A 17,128-nucleotide genomic window follows, 5' to 3' on the forward strand; every position below is an offset into this window, starting at 1 on the left:
CGATTAATCGGAACGGCTGATTAATTAGGGCCGACTTCAAGTTTTCATAACAATCGGTAATCAGCATTTTTGGACACCGATCATGGCGGATTACATTGCACTCCACGAGGAGACTGCGTGGCAGGCTGACTACCTGTTATGAGAGTGCAGCAAGGAGCCAAGGTAAGGTGCTAAGTTGCTAGCTAGCATTAAACGTATCTTGTAAAAACACAATCAATCTTAACATAATCTAGTTAACTACACATGGTTGATGATATTACTAGTTTATCTAGCTTGTCCTGCATTGTATATAATCGATGCGGTGCCTGTTAATTTATCATTGAATCATAGCCAACTTCGCCAAACGGGTGATTTACCAAGCGCATTCGTGAAAAAAGCACAGTCGTGGACCCAATGTGTACCTAACCATAAACATCAACGCCTTTCTTAACATCACTACACAAGTATAGATTTTTAAACCTACATATTTAGTTAATATTGCCTGCTAAAATGAATTTCTTTTAACTAGGGAAATTGTGTCACTTCTCTTGCGTTCTGTGCAACAGAGTCAGGGTATATGCAGCAGTTTGGGCCGCCTGGCTCGTTGCGAACTGTGTGAAGACTATTTCTTCCTAACAAAGACAGGCAACTTCGCCAAAAGGGGATGATTAACAAAAGCACATTTGCAAAAAAAGCACAATCGTTGCATGAATGTACCTAACCATAAACATCAATGCCTTTCTTAAAATCTATACACAGAAGTATATATTTTTAAACCTGCATATTTAGTTAAAAGAAATCCAGGTTAGCAGGCAATATTAAACTTGGGAAATTGTGTCACTTCTCTTGTGTTCATTGCACGCAGAGTCAGGGTACAGTGGGGGAAAAAAGTATTTGATCCCCTGCTGATTTTGTACGTTTGCCCACTTACAAAGGAATGATCAGTCTATAATTTTAATGGTAGGTTTATATGAACAGTGAGAGACAGAATAACAACAAAAAATTCTTGTCAAAAATGTTATAAAATGATTTGCATTTTAATGAGGGAAATAAGTATTTGACCCTCTTTTTTTTTTTGAATATTTTATTTTAGCATTTTCCAATTAAGAACATTCAAAACAAAAGTGAAAATATGTTAGACAACAAAGGACGAAGTGACGGTAACAGACGAGCGTAATAAAAAATAAAAATTATATATACGGGCATACATAATACATAAAAAACATACATGATACATAAATCATAATAAAATAAATATTAATAATAATAATGAGACATTGATTCATATGGTCACCTGCTGTAAGCTACATATTATACATTACGTGTGAAACATTATATAAGAATTATATAGAGATTCAATCAATGTGGTGTGGGGGGAGATTCTCCATATAGTCAATAAAAGATTGCCAAATTCTGTAAAATGTCTTTAACTTATTCCTCAAGCAGTAAGTGATTTTCTCCAGTGGGATACAACTATTAACTTCCGATAGCCACATTGCCACTGGTAGGGGGGAATCCGATTTCCATTTCAAGGCAATACATTTCTTGGCAATCGCTAGCAATATTTCTGTTAGCTTTATAGTATGACTTTGCCTAAGATTGGTGTTAGTATAGTTACCCAGTAGGCAGACCTCGGGGTCTAAAGGGAATGCAACCCCGTGGATTGAGGATATGGTATCGCATACCCCCTGCCAGAAACCATGTAGTTTTGAACACTGCCAAGTGGAATGGCCCTCTTTAAAACATGACTTAGTACTTGGCTGCAAAACCCTTGTTGGCAATCACAGAGGTCAGACGTTTCTTGTAGTTGGCCACCAGGTTTGCACACATCTCAGGAGGGATTTTGTCCCACTCCTCTTTGCAGATCTTCTCCAAGTCATTAAGGTTTCGAGGCTGACGTTTGGCAACTCGAACGTTCAGCTCCCTCCACAGATTTTCTATGGGATTAAGGTCTGGAGACTGGCTAGGCCACTCCAGGACCTTAATGTGATTCTTCTTGAGCTACTCCTTTGTTGCCTTGTCCGTGTGTTTTGGGTCATTGTCATGCTGGAATACCCATCCACAACCCATTTTCAATGCCCTGGCTGAGGGAAGGAGGTTCTCACCTAAGATTTGACAGTACATGGCCCCGTCAAATGATGCGGTGAAGTTGTCCTGTCCCCTTAGCAGACAAACACCCCCAAAGCATAATGTTTCCACCTCCATGTTTGACGGTGGAGATGGTGTTCTTGGGGTCATAGGCAGCATTCCTCCTCCTCCAAACATGACGAGTTGAGTTGATGCCAAAGAGCTCCATTTTGGTCTCATCTGACCACAACACTTTCACCAGTTGTCCTCTGAATCATTCAGATGTTCATTGGTAAACTTCAGACGGGCATGTATATCCAAGCAGATTTTTCCAGCTTGCTGGCTCAGGGCTACCTACTGCCCCTTGAAGGGTCTATTTTCAAAAGTCGCTCTTTATAATAGCATCTGATAAATGAATCAATTTAAATACTATATATTTGTGTATATATTGCCTCAGCTCTCCAGTGGTTTTGCCTTATCCAATGTTATCTGCCCAGGTGTTTAAAGAAGAGATTATGGCCGATCAATTAATGGGGCAATCCTGGATTTGAAAAGGGAACGTGTAGGTGCACGTCCAAGGACTTGAGGTTAGTTATCTCCATACTTGTTGAGATAATGATACAGACATCACCAGTCACGGAGTTCAAAGGGCACTGAATATGGGGCAAAGGATGCTGTATGCGTTACTTCGTACTTCAGAGCCAATCAGCATTGGCCTTTTGACCAAACTTGCTTCATGCTTCCTGGCTGTTGTAAGTTAAAAGTCATAAAACCAAACACAACACAATTCCTGGAAGAATTTGGGGATGTGATTAGCACAGGAGTAGTTATTTTATTGTCCCTTCTATAAAGTTAAGTCTAATACATCGCTGTGATGCGGTGATAACATCACACACACACACACACACACACACACACACACACACACACACACACACACACACACACACACACACACACACACACACACACACACACACACACACACACACACACACACACACACACACACACACACACAGGTTAGGGGACTCACCTGGTGAAGATGTGGGGGGCTCATGCAGGTGCCCATGAAGAGGGCCATACACACACACACACACACACACACACACACACACACACACACACACACACACACACACACACACACACACACACACACACACACACACACACACACACACACACACACACACACACACACACACACAAACATACACACTGACACTCAAACACACACCCTGACACACTTGGCCTGCTTCCGTGTCATTATTTCAATCACTTCCTGCTTGAGTGGTACCATCTGCCCTTCAATAAAGCCACGCTGCAAAGCCCCTGCTTACAGTTTTTTACAATCACTTTGGCACTAATTTCAGAACCTTGATGTCATTTTTCAAAACTCCAGACACAAAACTCACAACCAATGATCAAAATCCAAATTCTTCAAAACTCTAACACTTTTTCCAATTGCTTGGATACAATACACATAAAGATAAGATCATTTGTTCATTGAACTAAAATCACCTGTTCAAAATGACACAACTTAACATCAAAGTATTACCATTTCAAAATGCAATTCACACGTTACATCTGAGATGACTGTCTATTCATTTCATTACAATGATCTAACTATCAATTAATACAACTGATCAAAATGATAAGTAACTGTTGCATTTCTCTTAATGCATAGTTTTATGGAAACTGACAAACAATATTCCATGTTTAGATCATGAAAGTTTCAGGATAATGAGATCCATTGACACCAATTACCGTGGAACATGAACCAATTGGACTACATTATCTATGGCTGTAATATTTCATCATCATTCTTTATCAGACACTGTTTCTATGGTCCCATGTACCACTTTTCCAGACCATGTTTTCAGATTGTATATTACTGTACACTCAACGGCCACTTTATTAGATACACCTATCTAGTACTGGGTAGGACCCCCTTTTGCCTCCACAACAGCCTGAATTATTCATGGTATTGTACGTTAAGAGATGCCATGTTTTAAACAGCTGTTTTTTAGGCATTTGTGGTGTTTATGTCAGCTTGAAAGAGTCTGGACATTCTCCTCTGACCTCTCTCATTAACAAGGTGTTTTTGCCCACAGAACTGCCGCTCACTGAATGTGTTTTGTTTATCGCACCATTCTCTGTAAACTCTAGAGACTGTAGTGCGTAAAAATCCCAGGAGGGCAGCTGTTTCTGAGATGCTGGAACCACCATGTGCGGCATCAACAATCATACCACGGCCAAAGTTGCTTAGATTACTCATCTTGCCCGTTCTAATGTTTGGTCGAACAACATCTAAAGCTCTCTACTCTATATGCTCTATATATTGAGTTGCAGGCAGCCACATGATTCTCTGTTCGAAATTAAACTTCTTTGATGAGCTAAATCAGGTCTGTAGAGCTGATGGCATGACCTATGTCACTGTGTGGGATAATGTCAGGTTTCACCATGCTCAAATGATGCAAGCATGGTTTTAGGCCCAACCACAATTTACCACCCTGTACTTACCCCCATACTTTCCTTTCCTTAACCCGATTGAGGAATTTTTCTCCACATGGAGGTGGAAGGTATATGATAGGCGCCCTCACGAACAAGCCACCCTTCTCCAGGCCATGGATGATGCATGCAATGACATCACGTCAGACCAGTGTGAGGCCTGGATTCGCCATGCCGGAAGATTCTTCCCAAGATGTTTGGCTAATGAAAACATCCATTGTGATGTGGATGAGAACCTGTGGCCAAATCCACAAGACAGGGTTGATGGAAATATAGAAGTACAGTAATCAATCCTTTGTTTTGCTTTTGACAGTAAGCCAGGTGAGGAACACTGCAGTTGACGTTTTACTGTAGTTTTTTTCTTTTTTTGTAGCTAATTATTTTTGCTTTGATTCAAAGAAACCTATGTTGTGATTTTATTGTATTTCATCAATACATGTCATATGTTGTTCAATGATTCCGCTGTGTCTGCAGTATTCTCTCTACTAGTCCTTTTACAGTGATGTCTTTACGTGTAGTACCATAATGAAACATGTATCACATATTTTGTACTACAATATTTAATGATTGAATGAACAACTACACAGTGAAACTAACGGTATCTTGTGTGTGGGTGATCTAAATGAATGTTCCTATGGTATTTCATGATAAATTAGTTATTTGAACGGATGATTCTGCAAGTGCAAGGTTTCTTTAAAGATATGAATGCACAATGCAATGTTTTGAACATTGGACAGCCTTTGTTACAAGTGATGACCGTTTTGAGTTTTGTGTCTAGAGTTTTGAAAAATGACCACAAGGTTCTGAAATTAGTGCCAAAGTGATTGTTAAAAACTGTAACATCGCCAGTCACCCATCCGCTGGGCTGCATATCACACCATCAGCCCAGAGTTAACTCTCACCAACCCACCAACCAGCCAAACTTAAATCTGTTAGGTTTTATACTCCTCCCTATTTACCCTGCCACCCTCCATTTTGGAAACCGAGCAGTGGATGTCTTGGGAATTGTGACAAGTGTTGAGTGTGTGTGTGTGTGTGTGTGTGTGTGTGTGTGTGTGTGTGTGTGTGTGTGTGTGTGTGTGTGTGTGTGTGTGTGTGTGTGTGCGTGTGCATATGTGTGGGTATGTGTGTGTGTGTGCGTACGTGTGGGTACGTGTGTGCACGAAAGTGTGTGTGTGTGTGTGTGTGTGTGTGTGTGTGTGTGTGTGTGTGTGTGTGTGTGTGTGTGTGTGTGTGTGTGTGTGTGTGCGTGTGTGTGTGCGTACATGTGTGGGTACGTGTTGGTGAGATTGTGTGTGTGTGTGTGTGTGTGTGAGTGTGTGTGTGTGCGTACGTGTGGGTACGTGTTGGTGAGAGTGCGTGTGTGTGTGTGTGTGTGTGTGTGTGTGTGTGTGTGTGTGTGTGTGTGTGTGTGTGTGTGTGTGTGTGTGTGTGTGTGTGTGCGTACGTGTGTGTGTACGTGTTGGTGAGTGCGTGTGTGTGTGTGTGTGTGTGAGTGTGTGTGTGTGCGTACGTGTGGGTACGTGTTGTGTGTGTGTGTGTGTGTGTGTGTGTGTGTGTGTGTGTGTGTGTGTGTGTGTGTGTGTGTGTATGTACATGTGGGTACGTGTTGGTGGGCATGCATGTATGTGTGTGCGTACAGAAAGTGAGGTTGAAGGGGTACCACCCTCAGCGGTTTTCAGGGATAGAGTATTTTTAACCTAGCTTCCTTTTCCGCTGAAAACTGGATGTTGGGGCCTTCTATTTACACATGTTACGTTAGGGTAAAGGGGTCCTATTCAGAGCAAGGGTTGAGTCACATGATCCTCTCACGATGTCACATGATGATCTACGCATTCCGTGAATGGGTAGTTGACGTCTATGATACCTTGACGTATATCGTACCTAGCTTCTTTCTCACTTCCTTGTTCTCACCATTTGACTCAATGTCATCAACCTGTACATAGAGCTCAGTTAATTGGTCAGGTGTGATGTCGTTTGGAGTTTATCAATATATATATTGTTTCTAATGATGTGTGTTTGGTGTAAGTCTCTCCCTCTGTTGGATCCATCTCGTTATTGCCAGTTACACCTCAAGACATTGTTTCCAGTTACACCTCAAGACATTGTTTCCAGTTCCACCACAAGACATCGTTTCCAGTTACACCACAAGACATCGTTTCCAGTTACACCTCAAGACATTGTTTCCAGTTACACCTCAAGACATCGTTTCCAGTTACACCACAAGACATCGTTTCCAGTTACACCTCAAGACATCGTTTCCAGTTACACCTCAAGACATCGTTTCCAGTTACACCACAAGACATTGTTTCCAGTTACACCACAAGACATCGTTTCCAGTTACACCACAAGACATCGTTTCCAGTTACACCTCAAGACATTGTTTCCAGTTACACCACAAGACATTGTTTCCAGTTACACCTCAAGACATCGTTTCCAGTTACACCACAAGACATCGTTTCCAGTTACACCTCAAGACATTTGTACCTCACTGCAGACTCACTGTGTTTTGATAGAGTTTAGCTTTGGATGGATGAATTCTATTTGGCCATGTCATATAATTGGATTCTATTGGATTGTGTTTATGTTTATGCTTGTCGTAGATTTTGATTCAAGATTATCATCCTGAGAAGAGAGGATAGAACATTCCTGCAGTGATTTTCTATGTGAGAACAGTATCCACAAATTCATTTGGAACTATTGTTTTTCATTACAGTGCACTCAATTGATGAATGATGGTTCCAAATATGGTCCTCTGCAGTCCCCTAAAGGATCTTGGTTAATGTGTGTGGGCTACAAATTAAAATATTTGACCCTAATGCCCTAGAAGAGTCCATTGAATAGTAAATACCCAGGATGTATCCAAATTGTTCAAGTCAAATTTCCTACATATGAAAAGTTCCATACAACCCAGGAGACATGTGATTTATGATTTTTATTTGGGGTCCACACAAAACATAGAACATGACAAAACACACAACACTAATGGACAGGAACAGCTACACAAATGTAGACTAAGAAGCAGGGTTGGGTAGGTTACTTTCTAAATGTAATCCGTTACAGTTACTAGGTACCTGTCCAAAATTGTAATCAATAATGTCACTTTTGGATTACCCAAACTCAGTAACGTAATCTGATTACATTCAGTTACCAATTGATTGACATCTACTGCAAGATAAATCGATGTAAAAGTTGACATATAGCTGGCCAAAACTGCATGTTACATTTTACCGTATGGGTTGGTTATGTAGGCTTCTTCTAACCCATCGCTGCATATCGCTGCATTCTACTGCATATAATAATACCATTCAATTATATTTTACATTAATATATATCATTTAAGTCCAAAAATGGATGTAGCTACTACAAATTGCCCCTTTAAGTCTATCAAAAGTGTTATGAGTGTGAGCATGTGTCCATTAGGCCTATGGATGTATTTTTTTTTAATCAGCATGAATTAGATCGAGCAATTAAAGCCCCACTTCTATTCCATAGGCCGGGATCCACACTATGCAGCTGTTGCAAGAGCACATTTTTCACTGGCTATCTACTGGTTTCAAAAACAATGATTGATAGGCAGCATAAACTTCTTGTATTCAACCATTATTGGGTTCAAATATACATTTAGAAATGTGAACAGCCATCCACAACAACCACAATCCATAAAGTGCAAATAGCTAAATGAGAGAGCTGCAGCGTGATTCACATCAATGCGCTGTGTAGATATCAATAATAAGTGATATCCGTATCGCCGTAGACCACACCACTGCTGGCATCCTTACCTCCAATAATTTATTTAAGTTGGATACTCTTTGGATGCCAACAGCAGTCGCACCATTGGAAGACATAGCTTGGACCGTAGCCTACAAAAGCCTATTCCTGCTCTTTTCCTGCAATCCATCAAACACATTTGGTGGGTCGTCATGGTGGTCTCTGAATTGTGGTCAGACCAGCTTGCACCTTTTTTCAATGCTGATTTGAATGTTGTTGAGAAAACAGGGAAGTGTAAAATATTTTTTGTTTCGCAAACATCCTTTCTGAATTTAAAAGTAATCCTCGAAGTAATCATCTAGTTTTTCTAAAGTATTTGTAATCTGATTACAATATTTTAGCTTGTAACGTAACGGATTACAGTTACCGTTTTTTGTAATCCGTGACTCCCCAACCCTGCTATGAACGCAATAACTAAAGGACAATATGACTATTAAAATATATATATATATATATAAGAAGAAAGAAATATAGTCAGCTACCATCCTCAGTAGCTTTACATCTAGGTTGTCAATAACAGGTGGTTTCTCATTATTGATGGACAGAAATAATTGTTCCACCTCTCAGACACTAACTTTACAAAATTCGAATTTACAATGCTTTTCATTCATTATTCATTATTTTATGCATAAGATGATGGCTCACAGTTTGTTGTTGGCTTTTCATGCCTGAGTTCGTCATTTTGCCAATTAAATAGTCATTAAAACAATTGGCGGAAGGTTTTGGGATTAATGAGCCATCTGATTCAATAAAAGATAGAGTTGAATTAGTTTTTCTGCCCGTAATTCCATTTAAAGTATTCCAAACCATTTTTCCATCATACTTTATATAGTTTATCTTAGTTTCATAATACAATTTTGTCTTATTTTTGTTCTCTCAACCATACATTTTTTCAATTCCTCATCAATCCAGTGTGCCTTAACAGTTTTATCCAGCCTGGTCTCATAGACTAGACACTGAAATGAGTATATGCTACATTTGGTATGGTTACTTAAGTCAATTAGCAAATTTTTATTTACTTTTTAGATACTTTGCAACTACTAAGCATGTTAAGTGTTAGCATGTCAGCTAACCCTTCCCCTAACCCTAACCTTAACCTTTTAACCTAACTCCTAAACTTCACCCAAACCTTGGCCTTAACCCCTAGCCTAGCTAACACTAGCCAGCGATCTAACGTTAGCCACCTAGCTAGAATTCGTAACATATCATATGTTTAGCAAACTCTGAACATATTGTATGTTTACCAAATTCGTAACATAAAGTACCAGTCAAAGTTTGGACACACCTACTCATTCAAGGGTTTTTCTTTATTTTTACTATTTTCTTCCTTGTAGAATAATAGTGAAGACATCGAAACTATGAAATAACACATATGAAAACATGTAGTAACCAAAAAAAGTGTTAAACAAATCAAAATATATTTTATATTTGAAATTCTTCAAAGTAGCCACCATTTGCCTTGATGACAGCTTTGCACACTCTTGGCATATTCTAAACCAGCTTCACCTGGAATGCTTTCCAATAGTCTTGAAGAATTTCCCACATATACTGAGCACTTGTTGGCTACTTTTACTTCAATCTGCGCTCCAACTCATCCCAAACCATCTCAATTGAGTTGAGGTTGGGTGATTGTCATCTGATGCAGCACTGCATCACTCTTTTTCTTGGTCAAATAGACCTTACACAGGTGTTTTGGGTCATTGTCCTATTGAAAAACAAATTATAGTCCCACTAAGTGCAAACCAGATGGGATGGCGTATCAGTACGAGGGCACAAGGCGAGACTCAGATGCAGACACGGGAGGCAGATGGTTTGAGTCTTTGATATTTATTACATCCAAAAGGGGTAGACAAGAGAATGGTTGTGGACAGGCAAAAGGTCAAAACCAGTTCAGAGTCCAGGAGGTACAGAGTGGCAGACAGGCTCATGGTCAAGGCAGGCAGAATGGTCAGGCAGGCGGGTACAGAGTCCAGAAAACAGGCAAGGGTCCAAACCAGGAGAACAAGTAAAAGAGAATAGAAAAGGCAGGCGCACAGGAAAAACACGCTGGTTGACTTGCAACATACAAGACGAACTGGCACAGAGAGACAGGAAACACAGGGATATATACACCAGGGATAACAAGCGACACCTGGAGGGGTTGGAGACAATAACAAGGACAGGTGAAACTGATCAGGGTGTGACAACTACAGAATGCTGTGGTAGCCATGCTGGTTAAGTGTGTCTTAAATTCTAAATAAATCACACAGTGTCACCAGCAAAGCACCCCCACACCATCACACCTCCTCCTCCATGGTTCACGGCGTGAACCACACATGTGGAGATCATCCTTTCACCTACTCTGCGTCTCACGGAGGTTGGAACCAAAAATCTCAAATTTGGACACATCAGACCAAAAGTCAGATTTCCACTGGTCTAATGTCCATTGCTTGTGTTTCTTGGCCCAAGCAAGTCTCTTCTTATTATTGGTGTCCTTTAGAAGTGGTTTCTTTGCAGCAATTCGACCATGAAGGTCTGATTCACGCAGTCTCCTCTGAACAGTTGATGTTGCGATCTGTCTGTTACTTGAACACTGTAAAGCATTTATTTGGGCTGCAATTTCTGAGGCTTGTAACTCTAATGAACTTATCCTCTGCAGCAGAGGTAACTCTGGGTCTTCCTCTCCTGTGGTGGCCCTCATGAGCCAGTTCCATCATAGCACTTTATGGTTTTTGCGACTGCACTTGAAAAAAAGTTCACATTTTCCGGATTGACTGGCCTTCATGTCTTAAAGTAATGATGGATTGTCATTTCTCTTTGCTTATTTGAGCTGTTCTTGGCATAATATGGACTTGGTCTTTTACCAAATAGGGCTATCTTCTGTACACCCCTATCTTGTCGCAAAACAACTGATTGGCGCAAACGCATAAAGAAGGAAAGAAATTCCACAAATGTACTTTTAACGAGATGCACCTGTTAATTGAAATTCAGAAGCTGGTTGAGACAATGCCAAGATGGTGTATAGCTATAATCAAGGAATCTCAAATAGCTGGCATTGAAGAATCTCAAATACAAAATATATTTTGATTTGTTTAACACTTTTTTGGTTACTACATGATTCTATATGTGTTAATTCATAGTTTTGATGTCTTCACTATTATTCAACAATGTAAAAAGAAATAAAAACCATTCAATGAGTAGGTGTGTCCAAACTTCTGACTAGTACTGTACAATATACATTTTAATTCATAACATATCATACCAAATGGGTGATGGACATCCACAAATGAATACATACCATACGAAACGTAACATATCATACTAAAAAATGTGTATTGGATTTACGTACAGAATAATACGAAATGTCTGAGACCATGGTATTTCTAACAGTCAGTTTCTTAATAGGTGCATGTTTATCAATAGCTGGAAGAAACAATGTCATAAATGCATCAAGGCAGTGTCTAGATGCTCCTCATTACACACATCAGACTAACAAATCTTCTTTACATCTTCAATATAGGAATTACTACAAAACCATTTGTATGATCTCTAATACACAGTTTTAGGCTCAGCCTTTGGAACTTTAGTTTTCTAGATATGGCCACCCTATTATGGTCACTACATCCAATGGGTATGCATACAGCTTTAGAGCAGATTTCTGCAGCATTAGTAAAGATATGACCAATACACATGAATGATGTAGTATTTTTAAACACTCTGGTAGGTTGATTGATAACGTGAGCCAGATTACTACCCCTTGAGCGGACAATTTGATGAAAACCAGCCTATATTCAGGTCACCCAGAAAATAGACCTCTTGGTTAACATCTCACACATTATCAAGCATTTCACCCATATTATCTGATACTGACTGTTATCACTTGGTGGCCTATTGCAGCACCCCAAGAGAAGAGGCCTTAGATGAGGCAGGTGAACCTGCAACCACAACACTTCAAGAACATTTAACATGAGATCCTCTCGAAGTTTACAGGAATATGGCTATGAATATATGCTGTGTGTGCGTGTGAGTGTGCACATGTGTGTGTGCGTGTGTGTGTGGGTGTGGGTGCGTGTGTGTGTGTGTGTGTGTGTGCGTGCGTGCGTGCGTGCGTGCGTGTGTGTGTGTGTGTGTGTGTGTGTGTGTGTGTGTGTGTGTGTGTGTGTGTGTAGAGGATGTAAGCAATGTTCCCACGCTCTCTGGCAGCTTTCATAGCTAGGATAAGTTCTTTCCGCCTCTGGCGCACAGCTACAGACAAGTCCTCATTGGGGAAGATGTAGGTTCCTCTCAAGTCTTGGCTTTCTCCAGGGTCCTGGACCTCTTTGGTTAAATCGTCAATTATTTTGTTAGTTGAGTCCACCAGTATTTGGACAAAGCTCTTGAAGCTTTTCTCCTGTTGCTGTAACAATTGCTTGTAGACATGTTTTTGTTGATTTCACACAGGTCATTCTATGATGCATTCCTGTCAGATGTGACAAAGCTCTCCTACAGTCAACATACATGCGCTAGAGGAAAAGCAATGAAAAGCACACCATCACTTCTTCAGTAGGGGTAAGGGCCTCAAAAGTTTCATGAAATGCACTATAATTCCAAAGGGCAGGCAGAGTGGTGATAACACATAGAGGGGTATTTATGTATGCAAGTGGATACCAGCATCTTCCCACTGGTTGTGTAGAAAATAATTTTATTTTAAATGATGCAAAACATGAGGGTTGCATACCATCTGTTTAGCCCGTGGATGATGCACTATGTGACTGTGGTGGACCAAAGCACCAGAGGACACCACAGCGCCTCACAAACAATGTACAGTATGTCTCACACTTTCAAGATAGAGTTCCTCCCACCCTTCTCTTCTGCATGGCCTTGAGGTTTCCTGAAACAAATGGATTTTCTCGCTGAAAAGAGTGTAAAATCATATGGAGGACTGGAGACTGCAGAGATAGGCAAAGAGAGAGAGTAGTTTAGCACTCTGGAGGCTGAAGGGTAATGGCATGGTGGGTACAAGGACTTGATACTGTAAGGGTGTGTCCGTGCCTGTGTGTGTGTGTGTGTGTGTGTGTGTGTGTGTGTGTGTGTGTGTGTGTGTGTGTGTGTGTGTGTGTGTGTGTGTGTGTGTGTGTGTGTGTGTGTGTGTGTGTGAGGAAAGGGCAGTATGGAGGGGGCCTCTTAACAGGCTGTTAGGGGATGATAGTATAATGTGCCTCCCTCTGTCTTCTGTTCTCCTCCCGTTGCCCCAGGGAGCTGGTGGGAGGCCGGGGAACAAGAACTCCTGGTGTTTACAGAGATGTGAAGTCTTTAACCCACCCCCTACCCTGGCATAATTTATTTTAAAACCATAACCCTTAGCCTCAGCCCTGCTGGTTCTGCTTCCAGAAGCTCAATCAGAATGGTGCCTAAAGCCAAACTTGTCATTGTAACATTGACTGAATACTGAGGATCTGAATAAATTGTTCTCTCATCGTTTATTTTGCTTTTAGAAAAAAAAATTCAGGTACAGAAAGTTGATTGAGCATTCATTCTCATGTACAACAATAGCTTGGAGATGAATTGCAGTGAAGAGAAGCAGGGTTTAATGTGTGGATTAGAAGCTGTGGAGGATAAATGAGTGTGCGATCTTGATAAAGGAAACTGTGAGAAACTAAGGATGTAGTACAAGTAATAGACTAAATGCATTATTTTCCAATTCCCCCGTAAGACCTCTAAGGTCTGTTAGAATTTATGATTAAACTGGCACAGTGTCTAAATACGAAACATTCTACACATACTAATGAAATGAAATAACAGATTTTAGTGTAGTCAAATGATTCCTAATATATTAGAGTCGAAAGGGAAAAACATTATTGATTTCGGGAACATTAAATTAGTTCAGCCAAACTTCTAATGACCCAGCAACACAGAGTTGTGTAATGTCAGCCATTTTTGATTATCTCTCTTGATATTTTGGTTTGGGTACACGTTTCCGTTCTATGTTCATTCCTGAAAGAAAACAAAAGTGCAAATACTCTGTAAAGTGTGAGTTCCTGTATGTTCATGGTGGTGGCAGCATCATGCTGCAGAGATGTTTTTCAGCGACAGGGACTGGGAGACTAATCAAGATTGAGGGAAAGATGAACGGAGCAAAGTACAGAGAGATCCTTGATGAAAACCTGCTCCAGAGCGCTCAGGACCTCAGACTGGGGTTAAAGTTTACCTTCCAACAGGACAACGACCCAAAGCATACAGCCAAGACAACACAGGAGTGGCTTCGGGAAAGTCTCTGAATGTCTTTGAGTGGCCCAGCCAGAGCTCGGACTTGAAGCCAATCTAGCATCTCTGGAGAGACCTGAAAATAGCTGTGCAGTGTCCCCATCCAACTTGACAGCGCTTGAGAGGATCTGCAGAGAAGAATGGGAGAAACTCCCCAAATACAGGTGTGCCAAGCTTGTAGCTTCAAACCCAAGAAGACTTGAGGCTGTAATCGCTGCCAAAGGTGCTTCAACAAAGTACTGAGTAAAGGGTCTGAATACTTATGTAAATGTGATATTTCCATTAAAATTGCAAAATTAAGAAAAAATTAAAATTAAAAAGCAATTTAATTAATTTTAGAATAAGACTGTAACGTAACAAAATGTGGAAAAAGTCAACAGGTCTGAATACTTTCCGAATGTACTGTAACCTCATTGTGTCTGACTAATTCATGAGGCTAGCTGGGGGCTGTGTGTGCGAGTGTCAGAGCATGACTCGTAATGTAATGACAATCACTTTAAAACAAATTTACTCCCAAACCTCATCAGCTCTTGAATATTATTAAGCAGCTTTTATCGTACGCAACAGAGATCATTACAGAGGTTAGTATCATCACAGAATGAGCAATGGTCAGAGTGATATAGTGTATGTCTGACTGTGAACTACTGTATATCCCCAGATATTAGTGCCGAGTTACATTTCAGGAAACCGAGTTACATTGCAGAAAACCGAGTTACATTTCAGGGGACCGAGTTACATTTCAGGGAACCAAGTTACATTTCAGGGGACCGAGTTTCATTTCAGGGGAATGAGTTACATTTTCATAATATTAATGCCATGAATCTTCACGGTACTATCTTCACTATAATAGTATTGCAAAGAACTAGTATTGCAGATAAGCATCATTGTTGCTTGTCTGCAAGAAAAACGAAAGGAAATTCCACTAGTCATCTCTTACGATTGTCTCCAGTGCTGAAAATAATATGAAGCACTTGAGAATAAAGTGAGAGCTGTACATGTGCCAGTGTTACATCCATCTTAGTACGAAGGTGCAGACCTGATTTACACAGGGAGGATGTTGTGGGAGGAGGGTCTCACACAAATCCTGGTCCTTGCGTCAGAAAACGTCATTCAGGGTCAGGGTATTGTGTTCAAGCCTTTGAAAATACTCGCAGTAAGAAATAAATCGAGTTAAATATATTGTTGCTTGTCTGTCTCTCTTGTTAGCAAAACTGATGTCCTACCTTGATGTATTTGACATGTACCGTCTGTGATGTTGAGGAAATTGCAGGGGTTCCCAAATGTTTTCAGAACATTTTCCTTGTTTAAAGCTTATTTCCTGCAATTTTTGCATGGGGGGCAGAGAAAATGTGGCAGTTTTAAAGCTAATTTTATTGCAATTCTACACATTTTGCCATGTCTAATGTGTATTCATGTGATATTTGAGAGACTCAAAAATTACAAAATCTATGGGCTATAAAACCTAGCTCAAAAAATGTTAGCTGACATGATCTAGTAAATTTGGACATTTCTGTCAAGTTATAAATAGCTCTCTAAGGTATGCAATGACTGAAAACTGATTATGCACTACCCAATTTTAAATCTCACCTTGTGCATTCTATTATTACGACTTTCAAGAGTAAGTTGAAAGTCGGACTGAGTTCCTTAACAAAAATACGTTTGGGGAACCACTGCCCAATTAGATATAAAGGAGAGGTGACACAATACAACTTACATGAAATTCAATTAAAGAAGCTAATGTGTATACATTTAGAAAGATTGCATAATTTTATTTATTTATCTTCTGATTCATTCATTTCCTTTTGATGCCACTGCTGCTCATTGGATACTACGTTCTATAAAGGCCAGTACACTCTCTTTGACTCTTTGACATCTCATAGCACTGCAGGTTGTTAATTTACCTTCTCACTTCTCTTCAATCTAACTCTATGTTTTCTCTTTAATTCAGGGTTATATAAATCTTGTATGACCAGCTCACTGCCAACCCTCACTATTAAAGGTATTAAATACAGGTGGACACTGGACTTCAAATAGGAGTGAATCAGCCTCAAACCGCATCCTCCCATCATAACATGACCAAACTGTCGGTGGCAATGGATTTTGCAGAGCTCTTATTCTCGGCGGCAGGAAGCCTAGCGGTCTGAGCGTTGGGCCAGTAACCGAAAAGGTTGCTGGTTTGAATTCCTGAGCCGACAAGGGGGAAAAATCTGTCGATGTGCCCTTGAGCAAGGCTCTTAACCCTAATTTGCTCCAGTGGAGCTGTACTACTGTGTCTGACCCTGTAAAACAACATATTTCCCTGCACCTATCTGGTGTATGTGATGATAAAACATGTACATTTTTATTCTGTCTGCTGACTTCCATGAGCTTAAACTACTGTTGTCTAATCGTACCCTCCAGTCATATCCAGCAGAGAGCTTCATCAGCCAAAACACAGCTTCAACACACACAATGAAACACTGGCAGAGAGCTTCATCAGCCAAAACATAGCTTCGACACACACAATGAAACACTGGCTTAGGGTTATGTGTTAAATGTTAACAGAGGAGAAGGGGACTACACATTCTTACATATC

The sequence above is a fragment of the Salmo salar genome, chromosome ssa20 (assembly GCF_905237065.1).
Source record: "Salmo salar chromosome ssa20, Ssal_v3.1, whole genome shotgun sequence".
NCBI lineage: Eukaryota > Metazoa > Chordata > Actinopteri > Salmoniformes > Salmonidae > Salmo > Salmo salar.